The sequence below is a fragment of the Thalassophryne amazonica genome, chromosome 1 (assembly GCF_902500255.1).
Source record: "Thalassophryne amazonica chromosome 1, fThaAma1.1, whole genome shotgun sequence".
Classification (NCBI taxonomy): domain Eukaryota; kingdom Metazoa; phylum Chordata; class Actinopteri; order Batrachoidiformes; family Batrachoididae; genus Thalassophryne; species Thalassophryne amazonica.
The window spans coordinates 108,278,372-108,292,056 of NC_047103.1; the positions used below are offsets into that span (position 1 = coordinate 108,278,372).

General features: G+C 38.9%; 1 protein-coding gene and 1 long non-coding RNA gene across 6 annotated transcripts in view; one reads left to right on the forward strand and one right to left on the reverse strand.

Moving 5' to 3' along the window:
- Positions 1 to 13,685, forward strand: part of LOC117512923 (protein SON) — a 451,527-nt gene that overhangs the window by 402,927 nt on the left and 34,915 nt on the right. The gene's annotated exons all lie outside the window — the stretch shown is intronic.
- On the reverse strand, positions 12,301 to 13,632 carry LOC117512980. Its single transcript, XR_004561431.1, has 3 exons — positions 13,470 to 13,632; positions 13,053 to 13,156; positions 12,301 to 12,343 (listed from the first exon to the last, which is right to left on the reverse strand). It is a non-coding gene; the product is annotated as an uncharacterized LOC117512980 (long non-coding RNA).

The following is a 13,685-nucleotide window of genomic DNA, read 5'->3' on the forward strand; positions in this document are numbered from 1 at the left end:
GTATTTACAGCTGGAGACTGTGTTGGACTTTTTCCCTACCTCTTTGATAAGTACTCACACTCCTGCACTTACCAGTTTCTGATGAGAGGTGGAGGTGGTTTTCCCACCATACGTGTTGCTGGGTGCAAACGCATCCACATCTAACTGTTTTTTGTTCCTCGCCAGCAGTACCAGATCCGACAAGCGGAGGCAGTGGCCACCTGGGAGTTCGGGACTTGGCGGCTCCAGTATTCCCAGGGTTCGGTGGCGGAGGAAATCGTGTGGTTCCGGTTCTGCTTTGGACGGACGTCTCTTATCTTCGAGCCTGCCCACGTGACACATTTTTGTGAATTGACTTCATTGCTTACTATTGTGATCTGCTGTGTTTGTTGTGCTTATTCACAACAGTAAAGCGTTGTTATTTGACTTCCTCCATTGTCCGTTCATTTGCGCCCCCTGTTGTGGGTCCGTGTTCCTACACTTTCACAACATCCATCCCATCATTAGGAGAGTGCTAACTAGAGCACAATAGGTGCTAATTAGAGCTATTGTTTAGTCACTAGCCTATAGCAGTCGGCCTCTCGGTAGGAGGGGTCTGGTTAGGTTAAAAACTCCAGCTTTTGTTGGCTTCTGGTTTATTCTTCTCTACAAGAGTCAAGACAGAAGTCAGACTACCAGAGCAAGAATTTTAGCTGAGGAAGCTTCTGTGATTTGAAGCGAAACGTCCTCACGTCAAGCAACCCAGTCCAGTCGAAAATTCAAGCTTCTCTACTATGGAAACCACCTGGACAACTGAGAGCCTACACAGAAATCCTAATAGTTTGCACAAAATATTACTTAGATGTAGTTTTAAAGGAACTTGGCACTAGTGATGGGACTACAAACATATATGTCTTATAATAGTCACATAGAAGATATTGTAACAAAACACCAAGAATTTGTGACTAAATATAACATTAAAATTATTACTGATATGAAAGTTACCATCCTTCTACTGGCTTCCAAAAATGCACAAAAATCCAATAGGTAGTAGATTTATAGCAGCCTCTAGTGCATGTACAACTAAACCATTATCCCAACTTCTAACCTCTAGCCTGAAATTAGTTACAAAACATTTCAAACAATACTGCGAAGGTATAGCTCAGAACACTGGAGTTAACTGTTTTTGGATTATCGATAATGCCACAGAGGTTTTAAATAAACTAAAAAAGTTAAACAAAACAAAAGTAGCTACACATTTTCATAGTTTTGATTTTTCCACCCTGTATATGAACAGCTGACATAACTAGTCAGGGAAGCTTTTAGGATTAGAGGCTCTAAATACATCATTATTAGAAATTATGGCACTACATACTGGTCTAACACAACATTGACATGTGATCGTAATGTAACTGAAGCAAACATGATGGAACATATAGAATTCCTTGGAGACAATATCCATATAGAGGTCAGCAACAGAATATTCAAACAAACAATAGGGATACCTATGGGAACAAACTGTGCTCCACTTTTGGCAAACCTTTTCCTTTTTTATTCTGAATATAAATTTATGAAAGAAAAACTTAAAACAAATAGCCAGTCAGCAAAAACCTTTAGTAATACCTTACGTTACATTGATGATCTATTTACTTTTTAATAGATATCAAGAGATAATATCGAAGTTTGGGGTTTCCATTAGAAAGCATGTAGAAGATGGAATTTTTTTTCTGCCTATAGTAGCTAGCCATAACCTAACAATTAGGATAAACTTTAGATATAAATCTAAAACATATCTTAGCTTCTGTTTATATAGTAACATAGCTACAATTACAGCTTAGCCTACTAGCTACTAATGATCTAATAACCTGCCTAGGCCTCATTCACCTTATACAACCCCAATTCCAATGAAGTTGGGACGTTGTGTAAAATGTAAATAAAAACAGAATACAATGATTTGCAAATCCTCTTCAACCTATATTCAATTGAATACACCACAAAGACAAGATATTTAATGTTCAAACTGATAAACTTTATTGTTTTTGTGCAAATATTTGCTCATTTTGAAATGGATGCCTGCAACATGTTTCAAAAAGCTGGGACAGTGGTATGTTTACCACTGTGTTACATCACCTTTCCTTCTAGCAACACTCAATAAGCTTTTGGGAACTGAGGACACTCATTGTGAGTGTCATGATTGGGTATAAAAGGAGCATCTCCAAAAGGCTCACATGGGGCGAGGATCACCACTTTGTGAACAACTGTGTGGAAAAAATAGCCCAACAGTATAAGAACAATGTTTCTCAATGTTCAATTGCAAGGAATTTAGGGATTAATTCATCTACAGCCCATAATATAATCAGAAGATTCACAGAATCTGGAGAACTTTCGACATGTAAACGGCAAGGCCGAAAACCAACATTGAATGCCTGTGACCTTCAATCCCTCAGGTGGCACTACATTAAAAACCGACATTATTGTGTAAAGGATCTTACTGCGTGGGCTCAGGAACACTTCAGAAAACCATTGTCAGTTAACATAGTTTGTCGCTACCATGCAAAGCGAAAACCATGCATCAACAACATCCAGAAACACCGCCGCCTTCTCTGGGCCCGAGCTCATTTGAAATGGACAGACGCAAAGTGGAAAAGTGGGCTGTGGTCTGGTGAGTCCACATTTCAAATTGTTTTTGGAAATCATGGACAGCGTGTCCTCCGGACAAAAGAGGGAAAAGACCATCCAGATTGTTAGCAGCGCAAAGTTCAAAAGCCAGCATCTGTGATGGTATGGGGGTGTGTTAGTGCCCATGACATGAGCAACTTACACATCTGTGATGGCACCATCAATGCTGAAAGGTACATCCAGGTTTTGTAGCAACACATGCTGCCATCTAAGCAATGTCTTTTTCAGGGACGTCTCTGCTTATTTCAGCAAGACAATGCCAAGCCACATTCTGCACGTGTTACAACAGTGTAGCTTCATAGTAAAAGAGTGCGGGTATTAGACTGGCCTGCCTGCAGTCCAGACCTGTTGCCCATTGAAAATGTGTGGTGCATTATGAAGCGCACAATATAACAACGGAGAGCCCAGACTGTTGAACAACTGAAATCGTACATCAAGCAAGAATGGGAAAGAATTCCACCTACAAAGCTTCAACAATTAGTGTCCTCAGTTCCCAAACACTTATTGAGTGTTGTTCATGGGTGCAAGCAACTGAAATTTTTTTGACTGAACATTTTCTCTAAGTGGACAGCCGAGCACCAAAGCTGCGAGGTCCCCTTGGGGATCCAGGGGCATGCCCCCCTGGAAATGTTGAAAAAAATTATGCAGTTTGGTGCACTCTGGGAGCACTTTGGTCAGTTTTGTTGGTTTAAATCAGTGGTATTTGACTCTTATACTGGAACAAAATATGTCTCAAGTCTTAATTTCATTAAAATTTATTTTCTATCTTGTATGTTTTGTCAGTAACAAGTTTCCACAGATGGACTTACTGTCTGTATTAACTGACTTTAATTCTGCTTTCATTGTTTTCATTCTACATTTATCAAAAGTGTGTCTTATAAAACAAATCAATAATTACACACTTTCTACAGTAAATAATACACTTAAAGCTACACTTTAAGTAATTTTAAACTGATGCAATAATTAAAAAATTAAGTTAAAAAAAGACCATCACCAGATCAAGACCACATATTAATGCCAAATTCAACCATATAAACTATACGAGGGCTGTCAATAAAGTTACGGTCCTTTTTATTTTTTTCAAAAACTATATGAATTTCATTCATATGTTTTTACGTCAGACATGCTTGAACCCTCGTGCGCATGCGTGAGTTTTTCCACGCCTGTCGGTGACGTCATTCGCCTGTGAGCACTCCTTGTGGGAGGAGTCGTCCAGCCCCTCGTCGGAATTCCTTTGTCTGAGAAGTTGCTGAGAGACTGGCGCGTTGTTTGATCAAAATTTTTTCTAAACCTGTGAGACACATCGAAGTGGACACGGTTCGAAAAATTAAGCTGGTTTTCAGTGAAAATTTTAACGGCTGATGAGAGATTTTGAGGTGATTCTGTCGCTTTAAGGACTTCCCACAGTGCGAGACGTCGCTCAGCGCTCTCAGGCGGCGTCATCAGGCTGTTCAAGCTGAAAACCTCCACATTTCAGGCTCTATTGATCCAGGACGTCGTGAGAGAACAGAGAAGTTTCAGAAGAAGTCGGTTTCAGCATTTTATCTGGATATTCCACTGTTAAAGGAGATTTTTTTTAATGAAAGACGTGCGGACGGATCCGCTGCTGGAAGCCTTAAGGACAAGTTGGAACATGTCCTGCTGTTAAACAATTTCTCATATACTCACTCCACTGAAAGCCATCAAAAGCCGCCTGGATTTTACAAATGGTTATCAACACGGAGGTGTTTTTCCTGTGCCGCCGCACCGCGTCGGCTGCGTCCCAACGCGCGGACCCGTCCGCACGTCTTTCATTAAAAAAATCTCCTTTAACAGTGGAATATCCGGATAAAATGCTGAAACCAACTTCTTCTGAAACTTCTCTGTTCTCTCACGACGTCCTGGATCAATAGAGCCTGAAATGTGGAGGTTTTCAACTTGAACAGGCTGACGACGGCGGCTGAGAGCGCTGAGCGATGTCTCGCACCGTGGGAAGTCCTTAAAGCGACAGAATCACCTCAAAATCTCTCATCAGCCGTTAAAATTTTCACTGAAAACCAGCTTAATTTTTCGAACCGTGTCCACTTCGATGTGTCTCACAGGTTTAGAAAAAATTTTGATCAAACAACGCGCCAGTCTCTCAGCAACTTCTCAGACAAAGGAATTCCGACGAGGGGCTGGACGACTCCTCCCACAAGGAGTGCTCACAGGCGAATGACGTCACCGACAGGCGTGGAAAAACTCACGCATGCGCACGAGGGTTCAAGCATGTCTGACGTAAAAACATATGAATGAAATCCATATAGTTTTTGAAAAAAATAAAAAGGACCGTTACTTTATTGACAGCCCTCGTATAAACAGTTCTTGAAAGTTAGAACTATGGAATCTGAAAAAAAATAAGGTATACAAAAATAAGTTGACCACAATACTAAGAATGAGTAGGAAGTTGTATTTTGAAAGGTTATTGAATCAAAACAAAAATAACATTAAAGGAATATGGAATGTAATTAATGGATTACTTAAAGATAAGGCAGATATCATGGACACCTATCCAGAGTATTTTATTGACAGAAATGCTGAGAATTATAATATGCAAAATGTGGTGAACAAATTTAATGAGTTTTTGTAAATGTGGGCCCAGATCTAGCGGCTGGAATCCCTGCAAGTAATGAAGGTCAATCACTAATTGAAAGAAATCCAAAAAATATCTTTCTCTCAGGAGTAAATGAAACAGAAATTAAAGAAATTGTTTGTAAGTGTAAAAATAAATGCTCCACTGATTGTTTTGATATAGACATGAGATTAGTAAAAAAAAGTCATAGATGGCATAACAAAACCATTAACGTATATTTGTAATATTTCACTGCAAAGTGGGATTGCTGGCTGTCTGAGTGGTGTCCAAAAAATGACGTGGGCTTCATAGATAATTGGCAAAGCTTCTGGGGAAAACCTGGTCTTGTTAGGAGAGACGGCATCCATCCCACTTTGGATGGAGCAGCTCTCATTTCTAGAAATCTGGCCAATTTTCTTAAATCCTCCAAACCGTGACTATCCAGGGTTGGGATCAGGAAGCAGAGTTGTAGTCTTACACAACTCTCTGCAGCTTCTCTCCCCCTGCCATCCCCTCATTACCCCATCCCCGTAGAGACGGTGCCTGCTCCCAGACCACCAATAACCAGCAAAAATCTATTTAAGCATAAAAATTCAAAAAGAAAAAATAATATAGCACCTTCAACTGCACCACAGACTAAAACAGTTAAATGTGGTCTATTAAACATTAGATCTCTCTCTTCTAAGTCCCTGTTAGTAAATGATATAATAATTGATCAACATATTGATTTATTCTGCCTTACAGAAACCTGGTTACAGCAGGATGAATATGTTAGTTTAAATGAGTCAACACCCCCGAGTCACACTAACTGCCAGAATGCTCGTAGCACGGGCCGAGGCAGAGGATTAGCAGCAATCTTCCATTCCAGCTTATTAATTAATCAAAAACCCAGACAGAGCTTTAATTCATTTGAAAGCTTGACTCTTAGTCTTGTCCATCCAAATTGGAAGTCCCAAAAACCAGTTTTATTTGTTGTTATCTATCGTCCTCCTGGTCGTTACTGTGAGTTTCTCTGTGAATTTTCAGACCTTTTGTCTGACTTAGTGCTTAGCTCAGATAAGATAATTATAGTGGGCGATTTTAACATCCACACAGATGCTGAGAATGACAGCCTCAACACTGCATTTAATCTATTATTAGACTCAATTGGCTTTGCTCAAAATGTAAATGAGTCCACCCACCACTTTAATCATATCTTAGATCTTGTTCTGACTTATGGTATGGAAACTGAAGACTTAACAGTATTCCCTGAAAACTCCCTTCTGTCTGATCATTTCTTAATTGCATTTACATTTACTCTGATGGACTACCCAGCAGTGGGGAATAAGTTTCATTACACTAGAAGTCTTTCAGAAAGCGCTCTAACTAGGTTTAAGGATATGATTCCTTCTTTATGTTCTCTAATGCCATATACCAACACAGTGCAGAGTAGCTACCTAAACTTTGTAAGTGAGATAGAGTATCTCAATAGTTTTACGTCCTCATTGAAGACAAGTTTGGATGCTGTAGCTCCTCTGAAAAAGAGAGCTTTAAATCAGACGTGCCTGACTCCGTGGTATAACTCACAAACTTGTTGTGTGGGCCGCCAGAAGAGGAGGTACTGCTGGCCCACCACCAGAGGGTGCCCTGCCTGAAGTGCGGGCTTCAGGCACGAGAGGGCGCTGCCGCCTTACAGGAACAGCCGAGGTGACAGCTGTCACTCATCAACTATGACAGCTGTCACCGATCATCTGCATCTCACCCTGGATAAAAGCAGGATGACACCTCCACCACGTCGCCGAGATATCGACTTCTGTGAAAGGTAACTTTCTCTGCCAGCATTAATTGATTCCAAGAGCTATTGTGTTGCAGCTGTCAACCAGAGGACCGGCGTGGGTCGCGACTGTTTCGTCCTACTTCCCGTCAGATAAGTGGTTAAACAGACGCTGCACGAGTGTGTGTTAAAGGTGGAGGTGGAATTCCCACCGTTATTGTTACGGGGGGTATACACACCCACACTTGACTGTCTTTGTTCTCCGCCAGCAGTACCAGATCCGACACGCTGAGACGGTGGCCACCTGGGGACTTTGGGACTTGGCGGCTCCAGTATCCTTCGGGTTCGGTGGCGGTGGAAATCGTGTGGTTCCGGTTCATCTCCAGACGGGCGTCTCCTATCGTCGAGCCTGCCCACACGACACCTTCATTAATTGACTTGTATTTATTCTGTAATCTGCTGTGTGTGGTTGTGACATTCACAACAGTAAAGTGTTCTAATTTAACTCCCTCTATTGTCCGTTCATTTACGCCCCCTGTTGTGGGTCCGTGTCACTACACTTTCCCAACAAAACTCGCAGCTTAAAGCAGATAACCTGTAAATTGGAGAGGAAATGGCGTCTCACTAATTTAGAAGATCTTCACTTAGCCTGGAAAAAGAGTCTGTTGCTCTATAAAAAAGCCCTCCGTAAAGCTAGGACATCTTACTATTCATCATCAATTGAAGAAAATAAGAACAACCCCAGGTTTCTTTTCAGCACTGTAGCCAGGCTGACAAAGAGTCAGAGCTCTATTGAGCCGAGTATTCCTTTAACTTTAACTAGTAATGACTTCATGACTTTCGTTGCTAATAAAATTTTAACTATTAGAGAAAAAATTACTCATAACCATCCCAAAGAGGTATCGTTATCTTTGGCTGCTTTCAGTGATGCCGGTATTTGGTTAGACTCTTTCTCTCAGATTGTTCTGTCTGAGTTATTTTCATTAGTTACTTCATCCAAACCATCAACATGTCTATTAGACCCCATTCCTACCAGGCTGCTCAAGGAAGCCCTACCATTATTTAATGCTTCAGTCTTAAATATGATCAATCTATCTTTATTAGTTGGCTATGTACCACAGGCTTTTAAGGTGGCAGTAATTAAACCATTACTTAAAAAGCCATCACTTGACCCAGCTATCTTAGCTAATTATAGGCCAATCTCCAACCTTCCTTTTCTCTCAAAAATTCTTGAAAGGGTAGTTGTAAAACAGCTAACTGATCATCTGCAGAGGAATGGTCTATTTGAAGAGTTTCAGTCAGGTTTTAGAATTCATCATAGTACAGAAACAGCATTAGTGAAGGTTACAAATGATCTTCTTATGGCCTCAGACAGTGGACTCATCTCTGTGCTTGTTCTGTTAGACCTCAGTGCTGCTTTTGATACTGTTGACCATAAAATTTTATTACAGAGATTAGAGCATGCCATAGGTATTAAAGGCATTGCGCTGCGGTGGTTTGAATCTATTTATCTAATAGATATCTATTTATCTAATAGATTACAATTTGTTCATGTAAATGGGGAATCTTCTTCACAGACTAAGGTTAATTATGGAGTTCCACAAGGTTCTGTGCTAGGACCAATTTTATTCACTTTATACATGCTTCCCTTAGGCAGTATTATTAGACGGCATTGCTTAAATTTTCATTGTTACGCAGATGATACCCAGCTTTATCTATCCATGAAGCCAGAGGACACACACCAATTAGCTAAACTGCAGGATTGTCTTACAGACATAAAGACATGGATGACCTCTAATTTCCTGCTTTTAAACTCAGATAAAACTGAAGTTATTGTACTTGGCACCACAAATCTTAGAAACATGGTGTCTAACCAGATCCTTACTCTGGATGGCAGAGATTTGTGGGGCCAAGTACAATAACTTCAGTTTTATCTGAGTTTAAAAGCAGGAAATTAGAGGTCATCCATGTCTTTATGTCTGTAAGACAATCCTGCAGTTTAGCTAATTGGTGTGTGTCCTCTGGCTTCATGGCTAGATAAAGCTGGGTATCATCTGCGTAACAATGAAAATTTAAGCAATGCTGTCTAATAATACTGCCTAAGGGAAGCATGTATAAAGGAAATAAAATTGGTCCTAGCACAGAACCTTGTGGAACTCCATAATTAACCTTAGTCTGTGAAGATTCCCCATTTACATGAACAAATTGTAATCTATTAGATACCCACCCAGAAACTGAACATTCTTTGAATGTTCATTGAACATCATATGAACAAAGAATGAGGACAGGTAATGTTTGCATGCAAACATTCAATGAAGATTATACAAACATTCACAAACATGTGAACAGTTGAACCAGAACATTAAATGAACATTTGTAGAATGTTTGAATGTTAACATTACCTGTCCTCATTCTTTTTTCATATGATGTTCGTGCAATGTTCCTGCTCAATATATCTACAATTTTTGTGATTTTTCCTATTGAGAACTAAAAATGACGTAAAACAAACTTTATAAATGTTTTAAAATTCAACAGGTTTTATTCAAATAGTAACTTGCAATGTATTCATGGAATTCACATATAAAAATCAATAATGCAGAAACTTTTGAAATCACAGATTTAATGATGGAATTCATCTTTACAGAATTAAACATCATGCTCAAAAATAAAAAAGCACATAAAATGAAAAATTTTCAACTTTACAAAAGATTTCTTACATGGCATACCACCGACACTACTCCAAAAGATGTTCAGACAAAATAATAAATCTTCGAGAAATAATAATGAAACCTAAAAAACATTCATCTATTGATCTACAACCTACACATTTTAGGAGCAAAAATAAATTCAGCTTACATCTACATACAGTTAATAATACTTTATGATATTTAAGAGCAAATCTGTGGACAGTTTTAAAACAAACATTACTCTCAAATTCCCTGAGAAAATTCCTATGAAAAAATATTAATATAAAGATTTAATCACAGATTTGAAGACTCAGTATGACAGTCAGATATGACAATGCAACTTGCTGAACACACATTTTTAAGAGCGAAACTGAACAGTTTAACACAAACACATTACAATCAATAAATTTCCTGAGGAAATTCACATGACAAAACACTAAGTTTTTATCACATAGAAATATGACACTTCAGATACGACAATATAATTGAACACAATTTTTAAAGCAAAATTAAACAGTTTTAACACAAACATTACAATAAAATTTCCTAAGGAAATTCATGATAAAAAAAAAATATACAAAAATAATAAATTAATTTAAATTAATGTTTGATCACCAGAGAAAAAGTTTCTCCGGAAGTAAAATAAACTTTTATCAAAAATATTCCATGTACAAGGCAAATTAAATGCTGCTGCTAATCTGCTCATAAGCTTTGATATTATGAAATATAAACACAATGCTAAAATACCCTCAGCCATATGAGGATTGTCTTCATAATAATTACTTAATTGGTATCCCAGTGCAAAGTGTGTGTGTGTATATATATATATATATATATATATATATATATATATATATATATATATATATATATATATATGCCCTTTATTGTGTTATCTGTGTATCTCTAATATATTCGCCGGAGATCATGCGTGTGCACATGTATGAGCTTCTGAAAAATGTGGAAGTTACCATCGACTGCAGGATGTGTGTGCACACTGATGTCTGCGAGAAAAAAAAAATAGATTTGCAAGATTGTTAGTTTCTCAAACCTGTAATCTGGGTCAGGAAGAAGTTCAGGATGGTCCCGTCTATAATTCTTCTGCTTGGATAGGATATCTTCGGATTATGGCACAATTGTAGAAATGATGATTGTGATATTTATTGCAGCCTCCATAACAACTCTGTAAATTTGGGGCACGTCCCTGGCAAGGCTGCCTTTGACGGTTCCTGACTTGCCCTGACTACTGAAGCACTGCCAAAGATAAACGGGAGCCGTAGCGTACAAGCAACCCCTGACAATGCTCATTACCGTATTCTTCCCTTGTTCCATTCCAGGGGTGTATGCAGTCAAGGCATTGATTAGGGCATTCCTCTGGTGCCTGGTTCACTTGTCCTTGCCATCAAGTCTGTCATTAGCACTCTTGAGCTGCAAGTTGAACATTTCCATTGTTAGTTATAAGCAATTATATATACTTTCCTGTTCAGATACTGTATAATTTGAGCAGCATGGTCATAACTGGTATTCAACTCAACTCCTTATTGGACAGGCCCTATATTTTTAACAAGCTGTTTATTTGCTTGCAGAATTTTTCTCAGGTTAGTTATCAGTGCGGTATACCACACAGGTGAAAGCAGATCAGACAAAAATGATTAATCCTCTGTACCCAACGCTATTTGTGTAAAGGGCCTTTCACACCGCATGCTTGGAAGTGTCAGAGGCATCACAAATCTGTCTAAAAAGCATTATTTTCAATGAAACACATAGCTTTTTACAGGCGTTAGAAGTGTCGTGTCAAAAGCTGAGCTAAACAGATGCTTCTACCAGGAGTGTGCGCATTCCTGGTAGTCAATAGAATGACGTTCAAAGTTCAACCCAATCCAACTTTTGGCGCTCTGAACTGTGACAAAGCTTCGCACCGTCCAATAGAAACGTGTTGGGTCCAAACATGGAAGACTTGTGGCAGAAACCACTGATCTCTACAAAACAGAAACGTGTCACAGGACTGCTCATTTATACAGAGCAGTTTTCTGAAGAAAAATCCTTGCAAATGTTTTTTAACCCAAAAAATTAATTTGATTGTGAAATCAAATTGCTATATTAAAGCTTTTTCTTGGTTCATCGACACATATACAACATGGCAATCGCTCAGCTTTCCTCTGGGGGAAAAAAAAAGAAAAAAAAATCTGTGAAAATCTCCACCCCCCTGCTGCATGCGTCGCGTCAGGGTGTAGGGAGGCGTTGACACAACGTGACTGACGACACATTGGGAGTTGTTGCCTGACGCGTATAAAGCATGCAGTGTGAAAGGCCCTTTAGTTACTAGTTTCCATAAATACAGCATGTTTATAATACACTGTGTAAAAAAAAAAAAAAAAAAAAAAGGCAAAACTTTATTTAAGTGAAGAGGATCTAACAAACAGAAAACACATTAACTCACTTCTTTGAGTGACTTTACTGGAAGCCCCATTACTTCCAGGCACTGCTTGTAATTGGCTCAAGCACACACTTCTGGTTTAGCTGGGCAACCTTCGGATAATCGTGTCAGCAGCGTCCACATTGTTCTCTCTCCTGGTATGTCTGGGAACCAACACTTTCAGGGATGGTCCAAGGATGTAGTGCATCAACTTTGTCATTCAGCTGTTCGATACTGTGAATGATGTCATTCTGCTTCTCCTGGAACACAAAATGTATATAGATCCACATGTTACAACCTTAATACAGAAGTTCCCACTTTTTTATTAAATCCTATGCTTCACAAATGATTAAGCCAATGCTGTCGACCTTTCTTCATCAGCACAGACAAATCTGTGAATGAACTGAGTGATGAAAGTGAGCTATGGGAAAAAAAAAATTGAAAGATCTTGAAAAGGCCCTGGCGGGGTCTGGTGGTTGTCCCCCAGAAAAATGTGAAATCTCAAATGCATTCTGGTGCTTACTCAGGTCTATTCCAAAAGAATCTCCAAAAATTAATTTTTTTGTTGGCACAGGTCAGTTTTTCCACTCCAGATAAGGTGGTGAACCTCAGTAGTACAGCATAGAAGTCCTTATGTTTCAAGTGTATGGTACCATAGACAGTATGCACACACTATGCAAATGAAACATTATGCAAGGGACACAGAATTTTTTTATATAAGAAATTCTGAAACTTTATATCAGCAATAAATAAATATGTTTGAGTAACAGGGCTGATAATTATTTCTTTAAGGAAGGAAAGTTAGCATATACAACTTCATTACTGACAGATTTTACTGTATTTTCAAATTATATCCCAAATAGAACAGAGTATTTTTTGAAATGTTTGAATATTTTGCTTGCTGAACATGAATTTTAGAATCTACTGACAAGACACTATACAATCTTATTTAACCATTATAGTACAAACTTCGGGATAATCGGGCTGATGTGAATCAAATGCAGGCACACACTCAGCCCACTGATCAGATGGAAGATTCACTGATTCAACTCTTATGGCAACCGGCATGGTTGCTGTTGGGGGGGGGGGGGAAATAAGCAATAATCCAAAAATATTATCACAAGCTTATCTTCATAAAGTCTCTTTCTGGGCAGTGACATTACTTAAATTTCAAATGCGTCAACACCTAATAAAAGAGAGTATATATTTTAGTCATGTTTTAGTTATTAATTAGGCCTGTGCCTCTCTGTGGCTAACGTTAGCTCTGTGCTAGTCAAAAATGTGTTGGTTTGGTTCCCATTTATCCATGGCTGGCATAATCAAGCTTCAAGCAAGTTTTGTTATTTCTGGCTAAAACGAATTTGTGCTCACATCAGGTTCCGTTACCTTCTTTTGATATTCACAGCGTCGATATCACAGCACAAAGGCCCCGCCATTTGAAGCTAGCTGCTACCTCATGGGTAGCTATGTGGTGGTTCTTTGTGAGGAATCCCAGTCGACGAGCATCCAGCGTTAGTCTCCTCTTCTGCTCTCAGTGGTCTCTTAATCACAGTATAGAGACTGAACAAGCAAATTAACTTGTGGAACACAAACTTCTATTTG